Here is a 17510-nt window from a genome sequence, read left to right as displayed (position 1 = left end):
TTTTCAGTCCGGTGTCGGAACCTGGCCGACATCATCAAAAAGCCATCAAGCACAGGTCTCTAGTCGTTTTTTCTCCGGAAAAAGCAAAGAAAACCTTTCAATGGCCGAATGAGACCAATAGTAGCCGAGAGAAGCTGAAAGAAAAAGGGGCGTATCTGAGCAATACACATAGCCCCTGCACCATAGAGATTAACACGGACACAAACAAAGAAAGCTACTTTCGCATCCAGCACTCAAAGAACATCACAGTCATTTGCAGAACTTTTTGAGATGTTTTAGTAGCAAAATAATGACTTAGAATGCATTATTGAGGAGTTTGGTGATAAAATGAGTGATCGGGAGAGGATATATCAGTATGCACAACTATTAAGAGGTATGTGAAAAATGCAGCGAACAAAAGGTTGGGCTTGGCTGGAGATGGAGTACTGAGTGTCCTTTTGCTATTCAGTGCCTTTTTAACCTGTTTTACTCTGAAAAAAAAAATGTAAACAGCGCGAGTGAAAATAAATTGGACCTGATGTGTCTGACAAGCACTGAATAAATGGATCGCTAAGGGTTAAAGCAGTTTTTATCAAAGTGTAATGATGAAGCATTAAGGTCAACAAGTTGTGCTTACTTCTCTAATCTTATTGAGGAAAATAAGAACAATGCTAGAGTCCTTTTTCTCTACAATTGATAGATTAGTTAACCCATATTCTTCACCTGAAAATGACATTATGGCCTCTATTAAATGTGAAGAATTTTGCAACTATTTTGATGGAAAAATACTAAGTATTAAGTATCAAATTTCACAAAATGATTCTGAGCTCTGTGTACCATCTAAAACAATCCCACGAGAAATAAATTCCTTCTCTTTGATTCATTTACAAGATTTAAATAAAATAGTTATGCAAATTAAATCTTTTACCTGTCTTTTGGATCCTATACCAACCAGTCTCTTGAAGGAGGTATTTAGCAAGCTGTCCAATGAAGTCCTTGATATATTTAATAATTATTTTTCATCAGTGTGGTTTCCAGCTTCTTTAAAAACTGCCTTAGTGAAACCTTTGCTCCAAATCTGGATAGCTCAGTTCTAGGTAATTTCAGACCTATTTCAAACCTTCCTTTTTTAGCTAAGGTACTTGAAAAGGTAGTTTTTAAACAAATTAATAGTTTCCTTGATAATAATAACAACATCTTTGAGAAAGCACTGAGTCTGCATTGGACAAAGTGGTGAATGATCTTCATATGAGTGCAGGCTCAAACTGTTTATCTGTACTGATCCTTTTAGACCAGAGTGCTGCTTTTGATACTGTGGATCATGAGATTTTAATTCATTGTCTTAGATAATGGAAGGGCTTTCCTGCTACTGTTCTAAATTGGTTTAAATCGTATTTATCGAATAGACAGTATTTTATTGCCTTAGGAGAATCTACATCTGGATAAGCCAATATTACAGGGCTCCATTCTTGGTCCCATGTTATTCTCTTTATACATGATTCCACTTGGGGAGAATATTCGGAAACATGGGGTGAAGTTTCACAGCTATGCAGATCAGATCAGCTATACACAGATTTATATATCTGTTAAACCAGGTGACATAACAGCTATCAATGTCTTATTCAAGTGTCTTGCTGATATTAGAAGCTGGATGTCTCATACTTTTTTACAGTTAAATCAAGATAAGACAGAAGTCCTACTTTTAGGCTCTAAGCAACAGATGCAGTTGACAAACATTGATTTTGTTTTGTTAAACTCAAATGTAAAATCTGAGGTGAGAAACCTGGGGGTTATTTTTGACTGAACTTTGCTTTTTAGCGCATATTAAACATATTACTAGAGTCTCTTTCTATCATTTGAGGAATATTGCTGAAGTTAGACCTTTTCTGTCCTTGGATGAAGCTGAGAAATTAGTACGTGCTTTTATTTATTCTAGAATAGATTACTGTAACGCTTTATTTTCTGGATTTACATTGCCATGCTCTATCACGCCTGCAGCTTGTGCAAAATGCTGCTACTAGAATGCTAATTAGAACAAAAAAAGGGGCTCACATTACTCCTGTGTTGGCATCATTGCATTGGCTTCCTGTGCGTTATAGGATTGATTTTAAAGTTTTATTACTAGTATTTAAAGCATTGAATGGATTAGCTCCAGACTACTTGAATGACATGCTAATTCCATATCAGCAGGAACGCATTCTTAGATCTGCTGATGCTGGCCTCCTGTGTATTCCGAGGGTGAATCGTTAAAGGATGGGAGAGCCTGCTTTCTGTTTTAATGCCCGCACACTCTGGAACTCTATACCGTCTTTTATTAGAGATTCACCCTTATTTGTTATTTTTAAATCTCGAATTAAAAACATATTTTTATAATATTTATTTTTCTTAATATTAATATGATTTAGTTTGAGTTTTGTTGTTACTTCAGCTTTTAATAATTTTCCTTTTTTTTGTTTCTGTGTTTTATTCTGCTTGTAAAGCACTTTGAGCTGTATTGCACATGAATTGCGCTATATAAATAAAGATTTATTATTATTATTATTATTATTATTATTATCTCCTTTGGCTGGAAGGCAGTTACTCCTACTCTGGCCTTTGGGGACGTTAGCTCCTCCCTCTGCCTTTAGTTGGTCCAGCTCCTCCCTCTCTTGTTTTCAAACACACCTCCGGTCACCTGCGTCACCTGGGTCTTGGCCTTGTCCCTTCAAAAGACAATTCAGGGATTTGGGACATCAGCTCTTTTCCAGGGATCTTCCCCCTGGTAATCTCTATATCCACCAGATGTCCCACCTTCACTCTGCAAATTGGAGAGAATCCTACATGTAACAGTGGAGAGACGTGTGTGTGTGTGTGTGTGTGTGTGTGTGTGTGTGTGTGTGTGTGTGTGTGTGTGTGTGTGTGTGTGTGTATTCTCTGCTTGATCCCTGACTAGTAAAAAAACCCTGATCCTGGTTTTACACATACAGCTATTGGCAGTTTCGGTTCCTTCTTTAATAATTAATTAAGCCTCAGTTCCACATCCAGCCATTGGCGGTTTCAGCTCTTTAAAGCTCTGATCCCAGTTAAGAGAAACAACCATCGGAGGATTTCAAATTGATGTTCCAGTAGCATTAACAGTTATAATTCTGGTACTTGTTATGGCCTTGCGGCAGCACTGAGCAAGATGTTTCACTCTCTCTGTCCGGGTAGCATGGACGATCTTCAGCCCATTGGCTGTGGCTTTGCAGCAGCCCTGATGCATGTAAAAAGGACCTTTGATTAGAATTCCACAGCTGGCAATCACACACAGCAGGTAGGCTCTCCCAGGAACATCATGCTCTCCATTCACTTTTTACAATAATTGCACACACAACGCTATTTACAATATATACATACACACACACACACACAAAAAATAATAATAATAATAAAAAAATCTTCATTCGCAGGGATCCTGTCCTGCCACAGGTGGTAACCCAGGTAAATGTAAACATTTCTCTAGCAGGTTAGCAGATTGTCAATATTGACATTTGAATACTTTGACAAAGCCATTTTTCTGAAGACAATGTTAGTTCAGTGTTAACTCAAGTTTTTCTGTGACACTAACATTAATGACATGAAGTTAAACACTCATGTAAAAAAGGGCAGAGCAGAACCATTGCCACCCGCATGGTGTTAGGGAGCATGTAGTCTTGCAGATGTTAAAGCTTCCATAGTACATTTTGTTTAATTTAACACAGATGCCATACAATAAATTGTACCCTTACATACATAATTTATTTACACATCACATTTTGCATGTCTGGTTTTAGCTAGTTAGCATTGCCCAATTAGACACTTACTGTAAATGGCTGAGACTGACTTCAAAGTAAAAATCCTACTTATTTTTTTTTTACCTTAACCTTTCTAATTTCAAATCGGGTATGATGCTAAAATTAAGAAGGTAGTAATATCTTTTAAGTCTTTTTTTTTAATCTCTTTATTGTCTGCCATCAGCTCCTACACCATCCTCAGGGACTGGTGTTTTGTTTGACCCACTTGCACTTGCCTTCAGGTTAATTGAGCTCTGTTGTTAAATGTTGTTGTAGCTACCATTTCTAAACTATATATGTGAATGTGCTGTGTACTTCAATAATGACTTGGATCACATTATTGAGGAGTTTGGTAATACAATTAGTTATCAGGGATATATCAGTATGCATGTCTATGAAGAGGTATGTGAAAAATACAACGAACAAAGGGTGCTTGGCTGGAGATGCAGTACTGAGTGTCTGATGCACCTGACAAGCACTGAATAAATGGACTGCAAAGCGTTAAGATTGGCTTAGTCTCGAGTTGATAAAAGAATAAACAGTACGTATTAATACTTAGCGAGCTCTTGGCTTTTCTGTTGTCAGAGAAGTCCAGGTTCTGGGGTCTGTCTTATCTCGTGTTTCGTCTCCACTTCAGGGTACAAAAGAAATGTCTTTGAAAAAACAAGGCAAACTCTAGAGTAGTTATTTCGTATAAGATTTTCTGAAAATGGTATCTCTGTTCAAGCCGGTCGCAGGCTGGGTCTTCAGATTGTATACTGTAAATTCAGAGACTTGTTTATGTGTCAAGAGCCTTGGATTTCATGTTGGGAGCCCTGTTTGAATGTCACACCTGTGTTTTTGTAACTGTCTCTTCACCTCTGTGATTGGATAGTTTGTTTATTTTGGGCTGTGATCGAGTCCATGTGGGGTGTTTTCCATTGGCTGTTCTCATTCCGAGATGGCCCACTGTTCTCAATTGGATTTATGAGGGGTACTGTTCTCTCTCACGGGTGTCAAGGCATTCAAAACCGTTTGGTTTTACCTCTTTGACGATCCTGCTGGTGTCACAGGATTTATTCAACGATGTTTACGACTTTAAAAAGCATTCTTTGTCAGTGGGAGTTTGTGACCAGAAACCAAGTAGACACAGAGAAGGACCCCCCTCCTGTCTATTCCAATTCTGTTCATACACAGAATGATATTATGACCCACTCTGATGCTACATTGAATTTACATTGAAGTTTCTATGTAGATGTTAAAATGCATCGTGGATTTGTGAATTCAGGTGGTTACATCTACTGTATAGTATTTCAGAATACACTTGCAAATAGCTTTCCAAACAACTGTAAAAATGACTTTATTGTAAGTACTACTAAGTTATATGGTTAAATGTGTATAACGATAGTCCAAATGCAATTTGTCCTAGTTATGTCCATCCTCCACTTACGTCAGTTGGAGCGATGAAGAGACTCGGATGTTAATATCAATAAGGGAAGAGGATATGATGAGGCAGCTTGATACAATGCACAACATGGACATTGTTTAACCCGCTCTCAAAATGAAATGTGGCATGGAATTTTCGTGACTTATTTCTTGGGAATCAACAATACTACTCAATATTCCAGTTCATTACTTAGCACAAGCAGTCATGCAAGTACAGGGCAAACGAGAATGCTATATTTGGTATAAAGAGATGCAAAATACGCTAATGAAACAAGTACCCAGTCGGGTTACAAAAATAAAGCTAGCAGTGCATATCTAATAGCAGGACCCTTCTCAATATCACTGTTGTACAATTCTTGCTGGAGGCTGAGGTAGCTGTTCCTCTGCTTGCCTGAACACCTCCTTATTGTCCTGGTACAGGTTGTGCAGGATACAGCAGGCAGCAATGATTTGGGGATCAAGCTCGTGGTTCACGATAATGTGTGAAAAGCAGTGTAGACGACAACACTTTTTTTAAGCATTTACATCAAACTATTTACATCAAACACAATGACACGTGGATTCTTTCTCATGAAACTGTTCTCTGCCAATCTAAACAGTATTTTGGGGACTTTCACAGTTAACAGACCCCCCTCTCCCCCTTCTTCATTTGCATAGTGTTCGGGGGAAAAGTAAGCGTTCCAAAGGGAAATGAGAGGCCTTACGTGTAAACACAAAAAGCCACCATGTCCACATTTATTTTACGGGACACAAATGTCATAAGAAAAGTCAAACACTCATGTAATGTGACCTATTGAAAAAGTCCATTCTATATCTATAAACATGTTTTGTCAAAAAAATATGCCAAACAGCAGAGGGTTGTTTAAATATACTGATCTTTTTTTTAGCATTTAGAAACATAAGAATTCCAGTTTAGCATTTCATAGTTTGCTAAAAGTAATAACATAATACATTAACATAATGTATCACAAAAAGGTTTTCATAATTACAAATTGTGGCACATTTTTTATTTACAGTATAACTTTGAACACAGTTCTGGATTCCTAACACTGTCTGATGGTGCATAAAGCACTCTCGACAAGAAAAGACACGATGATAAACTATGTTTATTTGCTCGGCGGTGTCCCTTTTTCAGTGGGAACACAGCTTATTTTAACAATTCATGGGGAGGGAGCCAGGGTACCTGTAGTAACGTTGCCTGACTTCTTGGAGAGACACCCACAGTTAGGACCCAGCCTTCAGCAGGATGAGGTGAAGTCACCACCATAGTCAGGTGAGACAATGTCGTGGTAAGGCAACTTCCAAGGCTGTACCCTCCACTGTACCCTCCACTCAGTACAAAGGAAAACTCCCTTTATTTTAGGCTGTTGTGCAGAAGATATCTCAAATGGGAAAGAACGTATATATCATTCAACTGCTGATGAAGTCCAGCACCCCATATTTTTTATTAGATGCTGGTTAGTCTTTGCTCTTGCTGCTGATGTGACTGCTCCATTTCTGAATGAATATTATAGAATTGCAGGGAAGTCCTGCTCTGGAAACCAACGTTGACAGATAAGATATAATAGTTCAGCCTGAATCGATGAACTGGGGGTCGGAATTTGAAGTAGGTTTGCGTTCTGTGATATATTTCTGCACAGAAGTATATGGGCATAGCGAGTTTATTTTTAATAGCCAAATAAATGTACCTTGCGAAGCTGATCTGTGGTAGACGTAGAGGATAAAGTGGGAATCAAAGATAAGCTTGAGATCACTGCAGTGAATGCCCAGCATAGAAAAGCTAACAATAGAAGGAACTGCATATTCTGAACATCTTAAAAAAAAAAAAAAATGCAGGTAAACATATAGTTAGGTCATCAAATGTAGAGAAGCAGCCTTGACAGAGAGTTCTTAGAGATTCCATGCAAGAGGAGATGGACAGCTGGTATTGATAGGAGAGCTGGGGAGGTAATGGACATCAAGCGAAATTGGTATTGTATTCCTGACAGATAGGATTTGATTGTAAATGGTGCAAGATGTAAAGAGTCCTTTGAGTGAACTATAAGAGCCATAATCCAGTCCTGGTTGAATGGGGTCAGATTAATCCTGCTTTGAGAGCAGAAAATCAAATAGGTGGAATAAGAGGATCTGGTGCAAGGAGCAAGTGCTGCAGCCATATATGATTGCACCTCATTGAGTAGCCCGCTGATAGTTGGGTTCAGTTGAAAATTAGCTGGTTGAACTGGGGTGTCACTGCTGGAGTTGCCAGAGTTGTAGGGACCAGACTGTGAAATCTGGAAATCTGTAAACAAGAAAGAGCATCAGCTGCATTATTATAGATGCCCGGTGAATGGCACGATTGGAGTAGAAAATTATCTGATGTAACTACCACCGCAGTAGTTACATAATAAGAGGTGAACTGGAATGGCCTGTAATGATAATATGAACTGTAGATTTGTTATCTCAAAAGAATAATATTGATTTATTTAACCAAAGGTGACCCCATAGATGTGATGCTGAGATTATTGGGTACATTTTAAGAAATGCTGTGGATAGGTTTTCGATTTCTACTGCACTAGACAACCATTGATTGTTCAACCCTTAGCGGTCCATTTATTCAGCGATAGTCAGACGCATCTGGTCCAATTTATTTTCACACGCACTGTTTATTTTATACACACTGTTTAAAATATTATTTTTTAGAGTAACAGGTTTAACAGGCAGTGCATGGAAAAAAGACATCAGTACTGCATCTCCAGCCAAGCCCCGCCCCTTGTTCGCTGTATTTTTCACACATATCTCTTTATGGACGTGCATACTGACAAATACTCTCCTGATCACTCATTGTATCACCAAACTCCTCAATAATGCGATCCAAGTCATTATCTTAATACTATAATATCTCAAAAAGCTCTGCAAATGTCTGTGATATTATCGCTGAATGCAGAAGCAGCTATCTCCTTTGTTTATGTCCGTGCTATCTCTGTGGTGCAGGGGGCTTTCAGATACGTCCCTTTTTTTTTGTCTTCATTCGGCTCCAATCGGTCTCACTCGGCTATTGAAAGGTTTCCTCTGCTTTTTTTCTGGAGAAGAAACGACTAGAGACTAGGGTCTGACATCGGCCTGGAAAGGGAAAATTGTAATGTCGGACTTAATACCGCAAAGGGTTAAAAGACCTCTGAATCTCTTAAATGAAGTGTCTGTGAATAAAGCCACATCATGAGGTGCTGACATGAACACAGACAAGCTGTTCCAATGCTGAATGAGAGCAGACCACATTTTAATGTCTTTCCTAGCTTCTGTTGAAATATTGATGTAGGAGTCCAAGTTTTTTACTGTCGATGAAAGAGCAAGTAATTCAGATATAAATATCTGCCCCTGGGGGATAATGCGAATTGCAAAATTGAAATGGCCCAGCAAAGAGAGTAGTGCACATTTCCTGATTGTTTTACTGATCCGAAAGTTATGAATAAGAGAACAAATATGATCCAGTTTGTGTCCAGTACGATTCCTATAAATTCCAGTGAATGAAGGGGGCCGACTGTTTTTTCTTAGTAAAGTGGGACACTAACCTTTGAAAATAAACTTTTAAGATTGATAATCTCTTCTGCTAGCAGATCTGTGAGATCAACAGAAAATCGTCAAGTGGAGCAAAAATGGAACATGATATCAATTGAGTAGTATCCAGCATAAAGCCTCTGAGAGAGTATCAAATATTTTTGAGCTGCTGTGGCAGCCAAAAGTTAACTGAATAGAAAAATGATATTTCTCTTCCTAGCATATCCTGAACATCCTGTGTCAAAGAGAAGGATGGATTGGTACTATTTTAAATGTGTCTGATATATCTTCTTTTGCTACCTGCCAGTTTAATTGAATCAATTGAATCCGATATGGTAATGTACTGTAGAGAAAATTGATCACGAGGAATGAGAGAGTTGCTGATGCTGGTGCTTGATCCCCATGGTGCTGACAGGCCAATGATAAGATGCTTTTTTCCTGACATTTTCCAAGTGACAATGCCGATGAAGTTAATCCTGAATATTGGAAAGGGGGGAGCTGCAAATGGGCCAACCATAAATCCTTATTTATTATTTTTTAACCTCTTTTTGAATAAGAGTCTGAACTGTCTTGGACTCTTGAATAGCAGAATGGAGGTTTAGAAATGAGGAGGGAAGGATTTAACTGTGTCTGTTTTTAGGTCAATTAAATGGTTGATGAAGATTTTGTCTGGAAGATTCAGAAGTTTTTGTTTTAAATTGGGAATATTTATAGGTGTAGAGACTATGAGTGTTGGAGAAAGTCACTTTGGAGCTACTGGGCAGGTGACTTTTGAATGAATGTCCCCACAGGAACTGCACATATGGATGTTTTTGCATTGCCTCATTGAGCAAATACTGAAGTTGAAATGGTTACATATTTGCTTTCCTCCTGCATATCTGATTCTTCTCTTGTGGTTGCTCTGGTGGGGCAAAAGAATGGATGGAGTTAGGGATCGAGATTCTGTTTGAGAAACAGGAGGAGTGATGCAGACTGCTGATCTGGAGGCTTTGGCAACTTTTGGGCAGAGAGATGTTGAGTGGCTTTGGAACTGCAGACCCTGCATGCGTTAGCTCTAAGACCACTGAAAATCCTGTTGAACAGATCTAAATCAGGTTGTGCCCAGTCGATGATGTGGTTCTGATGATAAAATAGCTGCTGCTTTTGCTGAAAAGGATTTGTGGTAGCCAAAAAACATCTTCCATAACTGACAGACAGCTCCACAATGTACAATTCATAAGAATCCAGTTCTTGCCTGTGGTTCGAGTATCCAGAACATAGCACATCTCTTTATATAGCAAAGGCAAGGATGAATCCCCCAGGGTTAGATTGTACAGTAAACGAGGGTCTCTGGAATTCGGTGACTGATAATTCTCTACAATCCACCACTCTATGGTCCAGAAATTCCTATGTAGCCATCAATGGAGAAATCAGATTAATGTCCTTACCTTCAAATATACTGCGCCGAATCTGTAGGGATATTGAGTGATGGCGGGCAGTGGTTGAGGTGGCAGAACCATATGCTGTTGCAGATGCAAGGTTGTAGACTGGAGGCTCTGTTATAGGGACTGGGGTTGGTGTAAAATCAAAAGTGACTAGCTGCTGCAGCGGCTGGGTTTTCTGCAGGATTGGAGGAAAGTAGTGTAATTGCAGAACTGTTTCTCTCACTTGATGTTGGCCACTCATTTATCCAAATTGTTGATTTTGGTTTTGACTGAGGATAAGGTATCAACATATGGTTGCATGAATGCTTTTATTTCATAAAAAATCTGAGACTGTTCTTCCTGGTTTTCGCTGACTGGAGCGGCTGCCTGCTGGCTGATGTGCTGGCTGCTGGATTAGTTTGCTCTGAGACAGACTGTCTGCTGTCTGCCCTGGACCACTGAACAGCTGAGCACATCTGGGGAGTTTTCTTGGGTGGAAAAATTGGCTTTGCCAAGATGGAATTACAATAAACAATGAAAAGAGATTCCTGATTGTTCCCTGCTGGGATCTCACTGCTGTTTTTGAGGAGGGTTTTTATGAGCCCAGTCCTTAAAGTACAGTGGTTCAGGACATGTATCCTGCAGCCGGAGCTGCTTGGATCGACGGGGATTGACTCTTTGGATAATGGGTACTGGTATTTTACCCTGCCCTGGGTTCAAGTTGTCGGAGATTGCTCAGATGCGGACATGAAGTTATCCTCGAAATCCTCCGAATACGAGACAGAGGTGGTGTGAGTATTACATGTTTAATTTTTTCTCTTACACGACAAGGTTTGACTAATGATTTAAATAGTTAGTAGATTTGATTGATTATAGGATATGAAAGGATAGAGTGAAGCCCAGTTCCCACCCCCCTGAACCACACTTAATAGGTTAACATACAATAAAAAACTCCTGTTTACTCCTGTTTAGAGTGTTAACTAAACCTAATATTATCCCTAACGTTTAGGTCAGTACTCTAATTCTGATTGACTTTAAATATATTATTCACAAATAACCGATTTAATATAACTTTGTTTTAACATACACCATATTCAGGTCTATACACAGGTCCTTACCTTCACATAGACAGCTATTGTCTTTGAAACCTGTCCTTTTATTATATCTGCCTGGCTTGTTAAATTGTGAACAGGTGTATTTCTTGGATAGCTATGGCATTCTGGAAGTTGTAGTTTTTCATTCCTTATTTACACAGCAAGAACTACATTTATCTTTTTCCAATCACATTTTTAATGCCTATCTTACATTACAGGGTAAAGACTGTTCAGGGTCCTATGTATATCCCTTCTACAATTTTACCTTCTACCACTGCAATATTTTCCACATAAGCATCCCCCTTCAAATTTGTATTTCAGATATATTTTGGACAGGTTCAGGAACAACAGCAAGCTTTTGCATTTCTTTCCTGGCTTTAACCATTCTTCAAACAAGCTTATAGTCCACTCACTTTATGGCTGTTTCTCAAAAAACAATTGCTGGCAATGATATTTAAGTATTCATCTGTTTTAGGTTTGGCAAAACAATACATTTTACTCTCCGCTCCCAGTTCACATTCCATTCACTTACAACAGGCACTTTTGTCTGTGTAAGTGGGATTTCAAACTTAGAGGAACTCATGACAATATTCCCCCAATGTGAGACAAACATTTTAACTGTTTAAACTAAGCATAACAAAAGAGCAATAAAAAAAAATCCAATTACCAAATTAAGAACGAATTGAATCTCGTTATCAAACAAGTATCAATTAGGAATAAATGTTTTATGTGGCATAAACAACTCTCAGGCCCAAATTTATGAAGGGGAAAAACCGACCGCAAAAAGCCATGTAATGTGCGTGTTCAGTACGGCCGCACTCATTGTCAAAATAATGACCTATTTTATAAGACTAATTAGGTAAAGCAGGCGATTCCACAGTCAACCAATTTAAATACCTCTCACCGCAATTAGTGGTGGAGAATTACACACCTCTCACAATAAATAGCAGGTTTGGGTCAACCATGCATGTGTAGGCTACACATTCCTAAGAAAATGAATGGCACACAAAGACCTCAGCCTGGTACTAACCATGGTGATGAGGATGCTCAGAAGTGAAAACTGAATTTTACCAACATGGAATTGGAGATTTTGGTACAAGCAGTACTTGTAACACATGAAGATGTGTTACAAGCTCAAAATACATCACCAGGACAAAAGAATAAAATTTGGAATGTGCGGTGGCTTCTTGATAAACAAATGTACCACTTCAGCGTTTGTATTAGGTTGCTTATACATTACGACGCATCATCCAGTTACTGTGCTTCACATATTAGTTCAACTTCTTATTTTGTATAGAATAATTCCAAGTATATAGACTTTTCATCTTCAGAAACAGTAAGTTTTATTTACTTACATTCATGGCAGTCAAACAGGTGGATAATCCTTCCATTGTTGTACAGAAATATGTTCAGCAACAATACAGCTGCATACGAACAGTCTTCAGTTTAACTACAACGTATATCTTTTTAAAGTCTTATGCAGTTACAACTCTCCTATTTCTTATGTTTGTATGTATTTCTTACTCTATGTATGATTTTAAAGCATATCTGTATGGTATAGATAGTCGAAAAACTGTACTTGCTCTAGCTGCAAACTAACTGCGTCATTTGTCCTCATCTACTTTTTTTTTTTTTATTATTGTTATAATTTTTTACCGTTTTCTTTCCAACTCGAATTTAACAACACTGCCCGAACCAGTGTTGTTAAATACCAGCATGCCATATTACAAAAAATACATTCTGTATGTATTACTAAAATAACGGTGGAGGATGAGCTCTCATTGTAAATGAGACTTTATCTTTCATGCGTCTCGTAATACTGTTCTTTTAATAATGCCTACACTCTAAGAAGTAAAGGCTCTCATTAAAACCTTGCTTTGCCACTGTGGGGAGACCTTTTTAGGTGCTTCTAAGGTGCTTTTTGTAAGGATTCAGTATTCTCTATTTGCAGACTTTCTGTTTTGTCATGTAAGCTATGAAACATGTATTAAGTTTGCAAAACAATATGGTACCGGTATTATAAACCGTAATTTACACACTGACTTGATCAGAAGGGGTAAAAAATTAGCTCTTTGCAAAATGTTATTAAATGTTTCTTTGTCCTTGAAAATTATGTCTCATCTTTGCTTCAGACAAGTTTCCTACATCACCTTGCCTTGTATATAACCTACTGTCTGACTGCAGCAAATTAAAGCCTGCTTTTCAGAGTTCTTAAAATAATCATGCAAATATGAGGCCCATTTTAATAAATTGGACAGAATATTTAATAGACCTCATTTGCAAAATCCCCTGCCAGTTTTAGCGGTTTCATTCAGAAACACACCAGAATTACATATACATATACAAAATTACATATGTATCAAGGGCTAAAGCGCACAGAGACATTGCCCCTGCAAATCACATATTAATTGCGTGTTTATGCCATTGTGTGTGTTTTATAAATCCCATCCAAGAATTCAGAACCCTTAGCGCCCGTTTTACGGTCGTAAAACATGCGCAGTCTATTTATAAATCTGGGCCTCAGTGTTTAATCAATAAAATAATCCAGTTTATCATTATTTATCCCTTAAGTATTGCTTTAAATTAAGTTATTAAACACAGGGCTTGCCTTTCTTAAACTCCTCTCCTCCTTGTCCTCTTCCTTGCCACCTCATTTGGCGGTGTTGGTGGTCCAGTGGTCCACCATTACAGCTTTGTTTAACCTTTAATCGATGTCAGAGGTCACACCTCAATCTGCCAGACTACAAAGCATAATTATTTGCTTAATTGTAAAAATATTCAATATTAAATATATTATATGTATAATAATTTAAAACTCCTGAAACAATTGTAAACAGTTCAATGTTTTAAATGTACATCATTATATATTTAGTTTGAATTCCTTTGTACTGAAGTATTACTATTAGTTGTAATATATGTAGTTTAGCATTGAATGTACAGTAGACATGGGCTTTACTAATTGTGTTATCGGTGCAAAAGCTGGATCTAGTAACTATCAAGTGGGTTACATGAAGAGCAATTTGGCAAGTATGTAACAGTTGGGGCAGAACATAAGTAGAATGTTGCTCTGTCTTAGGCTGAAGGATGTTTCAGGTTTGCTTTTCTTTCTTCTTTTAAAGTATCATACTGATTTTAAAACTTAAAAACCACACTTACATCATCCAGGAGAAAGGTATAAAGATTTCTGATTAGATGCTTGGCAACAGCAATGTTCTGACTTCCATTCACTCACACATGCTACTGTTTCTACTATTTAGTGAACTACTGACCTGAGAAGCTTACTTTTTTTAAAATGATTTCTTAGCAGAAGATATATGGGACTTATTGACACATTAAGCAGTATTGATGGCTTTACTGAAGAGTGTAACTCTCTGTAGACAAATAGCAGAATAATATTCATATTAGGATATGTTGTATAACATGACTCCTTGGTATGTATTACAGCAGAAGGCTGAGGTGCCAATTATATTGTAATTTAATAAGGGCAATAGGTACACTGTAATTTAAAGAAACCTCTTCCGTCTCCAGCACACATCAGCTCTCCCCCTAGGGAAATAAATATGGCTTGCCAGAGCACTCAAGGGATGTTAAATATAAGGCCATGTTTCTCATGTTGAATTAGTGTACTCATATATTTTAAGTATAACTCTGACACTTCCAGATCAAACTGTAAATAATGGCCTTCTGCAAGTTCTTAATAGCCAAGATTAGAGCCTTTCTCAGAGTTCAATATACATCCTTTCTCAGATACCATATACCTCAGAGGTGATTATTTATAGCTTGTGGATGTAAATGTTTGCCTTTCATATCAGACTTGACAGGTAAAGGGTACTTAGATTTTACAGTGTTCCTTCTTAGCAACGGAAAGCTTTTCTTTCAGGTTGGTATTCATATTCTGTATTCACTTTGAAGTGGAGTTCTTATGCAGCCAGCTTTGTATAAACACCAAAGCAGTCAAGGTACTTTACTTAAACGACACAGCTTAAATCTCAATTTTTACAGTGTTGGGGAAATAATTTAAACATTTCATTGTATTAATAATGTTTAAATAAAATTCCCTAGAACTTAAAACTATAGTGCCTTACAAAATAGATGGCATCATGTACATCCAGGTAAATTGTAAAAAGGTACCTTGTTTTCTCATTTCCTGAGCTCCCCACCAGCCAGGAAAATTTAAAGGAGCTAGTTTAGACAAACTGAATTGAACCCTCCGGCCACCAGCCATGACCTTTTTATGCGACGATGTTAGACCCCCCCCCCCTTAAAAAACAAAAATTGAATGTTCCTATTTTTAACCCTTTGCAGTCCTAAGTCAACATTACAATTTTCCCTTTCTAGTCCGATGTCGGACCTTGTCCGACATCATCAAAAAGACGTTAAGCACAGGTTTCTAGTCGTTTTTTCTCTGGAAAAAGCAGAGAAAACATTCCAATGGCCGAGTGAGACCGTTAGGAGCCGAATGAAACCGATAAAAGGGCGTATCTCTTAGCCCCATCCACTACAGAGAACACACAGGTCAGGTAATCTACACACAATTCTCCACACTGTTAAGGAGAAAAAAGTTTTTATGGAGAAAAAAATTATATATTAAAAATACAAAACTGAAAGATCATAATTGGATAATCTCCACCCCCCTGAGTTAATACTTGGTGGAACTACCTTTAGCAACAATTACAGCTGTGATTCTGTTGGGATAGGTCTCTATCAACTTTGCACACCTAGATTTGGCAATATTTGACCATTCTTCTTTACTAAACTGTTCAAGCTCTGTCAAGTTCCTTGGGGAGCGTTGATGGACAGCAATCTTCAAGTCATGCCACAAATTTTCAATTGCATTTAGGTCGGGGCTCTGACTGGACCACTCAAGGACACCTTAGCCACTCCAGAGTTGGCTGTGTGCTTTGGGTTGTTGTCATGCTGAAAGGTGAACTTCTGTCCCAGTTTCAGCTTTCTTGCAGAGGGCAGCAGGTTTTCCTCAAGGACTTCTCTGTACTTTGCTTAATTCATTTTCCCTTCTATACTGACAAGTTCCCCAGTCCCTACGGATGAGAAACATCCCCATAACATGATGCTGCCACCACCATGCTTTACAGTAGGGATGGTGTTCTTTGGGTGATGTGCTGTGTTGGGTTTGCACCAAAAGTAATGCTTTGCATTTAGGCCAAAAAGTTCCATTTTAGTTTTGTCAGATCACAAAACGTTTTGCTACATGGCTACAGAATCTCCTGAGTGTTTTGTTGCATACTTCAAATGGGATTCAAGGTTCTATTTCATACTCATAGAATATTTTTTTCACTTGGAAGTTGTAGGGTAGGATGTGTAGATAAAAGAAAAAAAAAGCATTTTAATTCCAGGCATAAGGCAACACAAGGTGAAAAATTTGAAAGGGGTGTAGACTTCCTATAGGCATTGTATATGCAGGTGCCCTTCTCTCAATTAGCAATAAATTAAACAATTAATTAATAGGGAGATGGCCACTTTCTGCATGATGTTTTAAATGTGGATGGGGCTTCCCATCCACGCTGTAAAATAATAACAAAACATGGCTACGCCGTCATATTTAAAAATACATAAATTATAATAAAACAAAACAGATGCAAAATAACACACACTGAAACATAGAGGCAGAGGGGTACCCCGTTCTAAAGGAAATAAACAATACATTTTTTAAATCATAAACAAAACAAATACATTTTACAGCAGGGCTTTGACCTGCCCCCTTTTCATGTCATTATACATAGTGCCTTATAAAATTAGAGATATTAGAGATGCGGACTGGACCAGGTTCTATGAGTGGTCCGCTCCAAATCTATGGAAGTTTACCCTCATGCAATTATCTTTTTGAATGATACAATATCTTAATAAGTTGTTCTCTATCAACAAAAGTGAACAGGATAGAATAACATTCAAAATAGCAGAACATTAAAACATTAGTAAACAAAAAGCCATAGACTAAAATATTGTCAGCTGTCTAATTTGGTATCCCCTGTTTTTCTTACTGTAAACACTCCAAATATCAATCAAACCCTTTGTGTGGGATAATAGGGCACAGGTAGACACACTGAATTTTGACATTTCTAGGAGCCCCACTGCCTGAAATGCACAGGGGATACTAAATAATATAGCCATAGACTAAGATATTGTCAGCTGTTTAATTTGGTAGAATGGGGTCTCCGAGGGGGTCCCCTCGGGGACCGCCCCTGGTGTTTATTTAAATTTTATATATATATTATTATATAATATATATATATATATCTAAATATAATATATATTCTATATAT

The 17510-nt window shown here is 37.9% G+C and overlaps 1 protein-coding gene across 1 annotated transcript in view; it reads left to right on the top strand.

The window, feature by feature from the left end:
- Positions 1-17510, top strand: part of LOC121313146 (adenylate cyclase type 1-like) — a 157950-nt gene that overhangs the window by 68942 nt on the left and 71498 nt on the right. The window lies entirely within an intron of this gene.

Source organism: Polyodon spathula, chromosome 3 (genome assembly GCF_017654505.1).
Source record: "Polyodon spathula isolate WHYD16114869_AA chromosome 3, ASM1765450v1, whole genome shotgun sequence".
Taxonomy (NCBI): Eukaryota; Metazoa; Chordata; class Actinopteri; order Acipenseriformes; family Polyodontidae; genus Polyodon; species Polyodon spathula.
The sequence above is the reverse complement of the archived record's forward strand: the minus strand, read 5'-3'. Positions and strand labels throughout refer to the sequence as shown.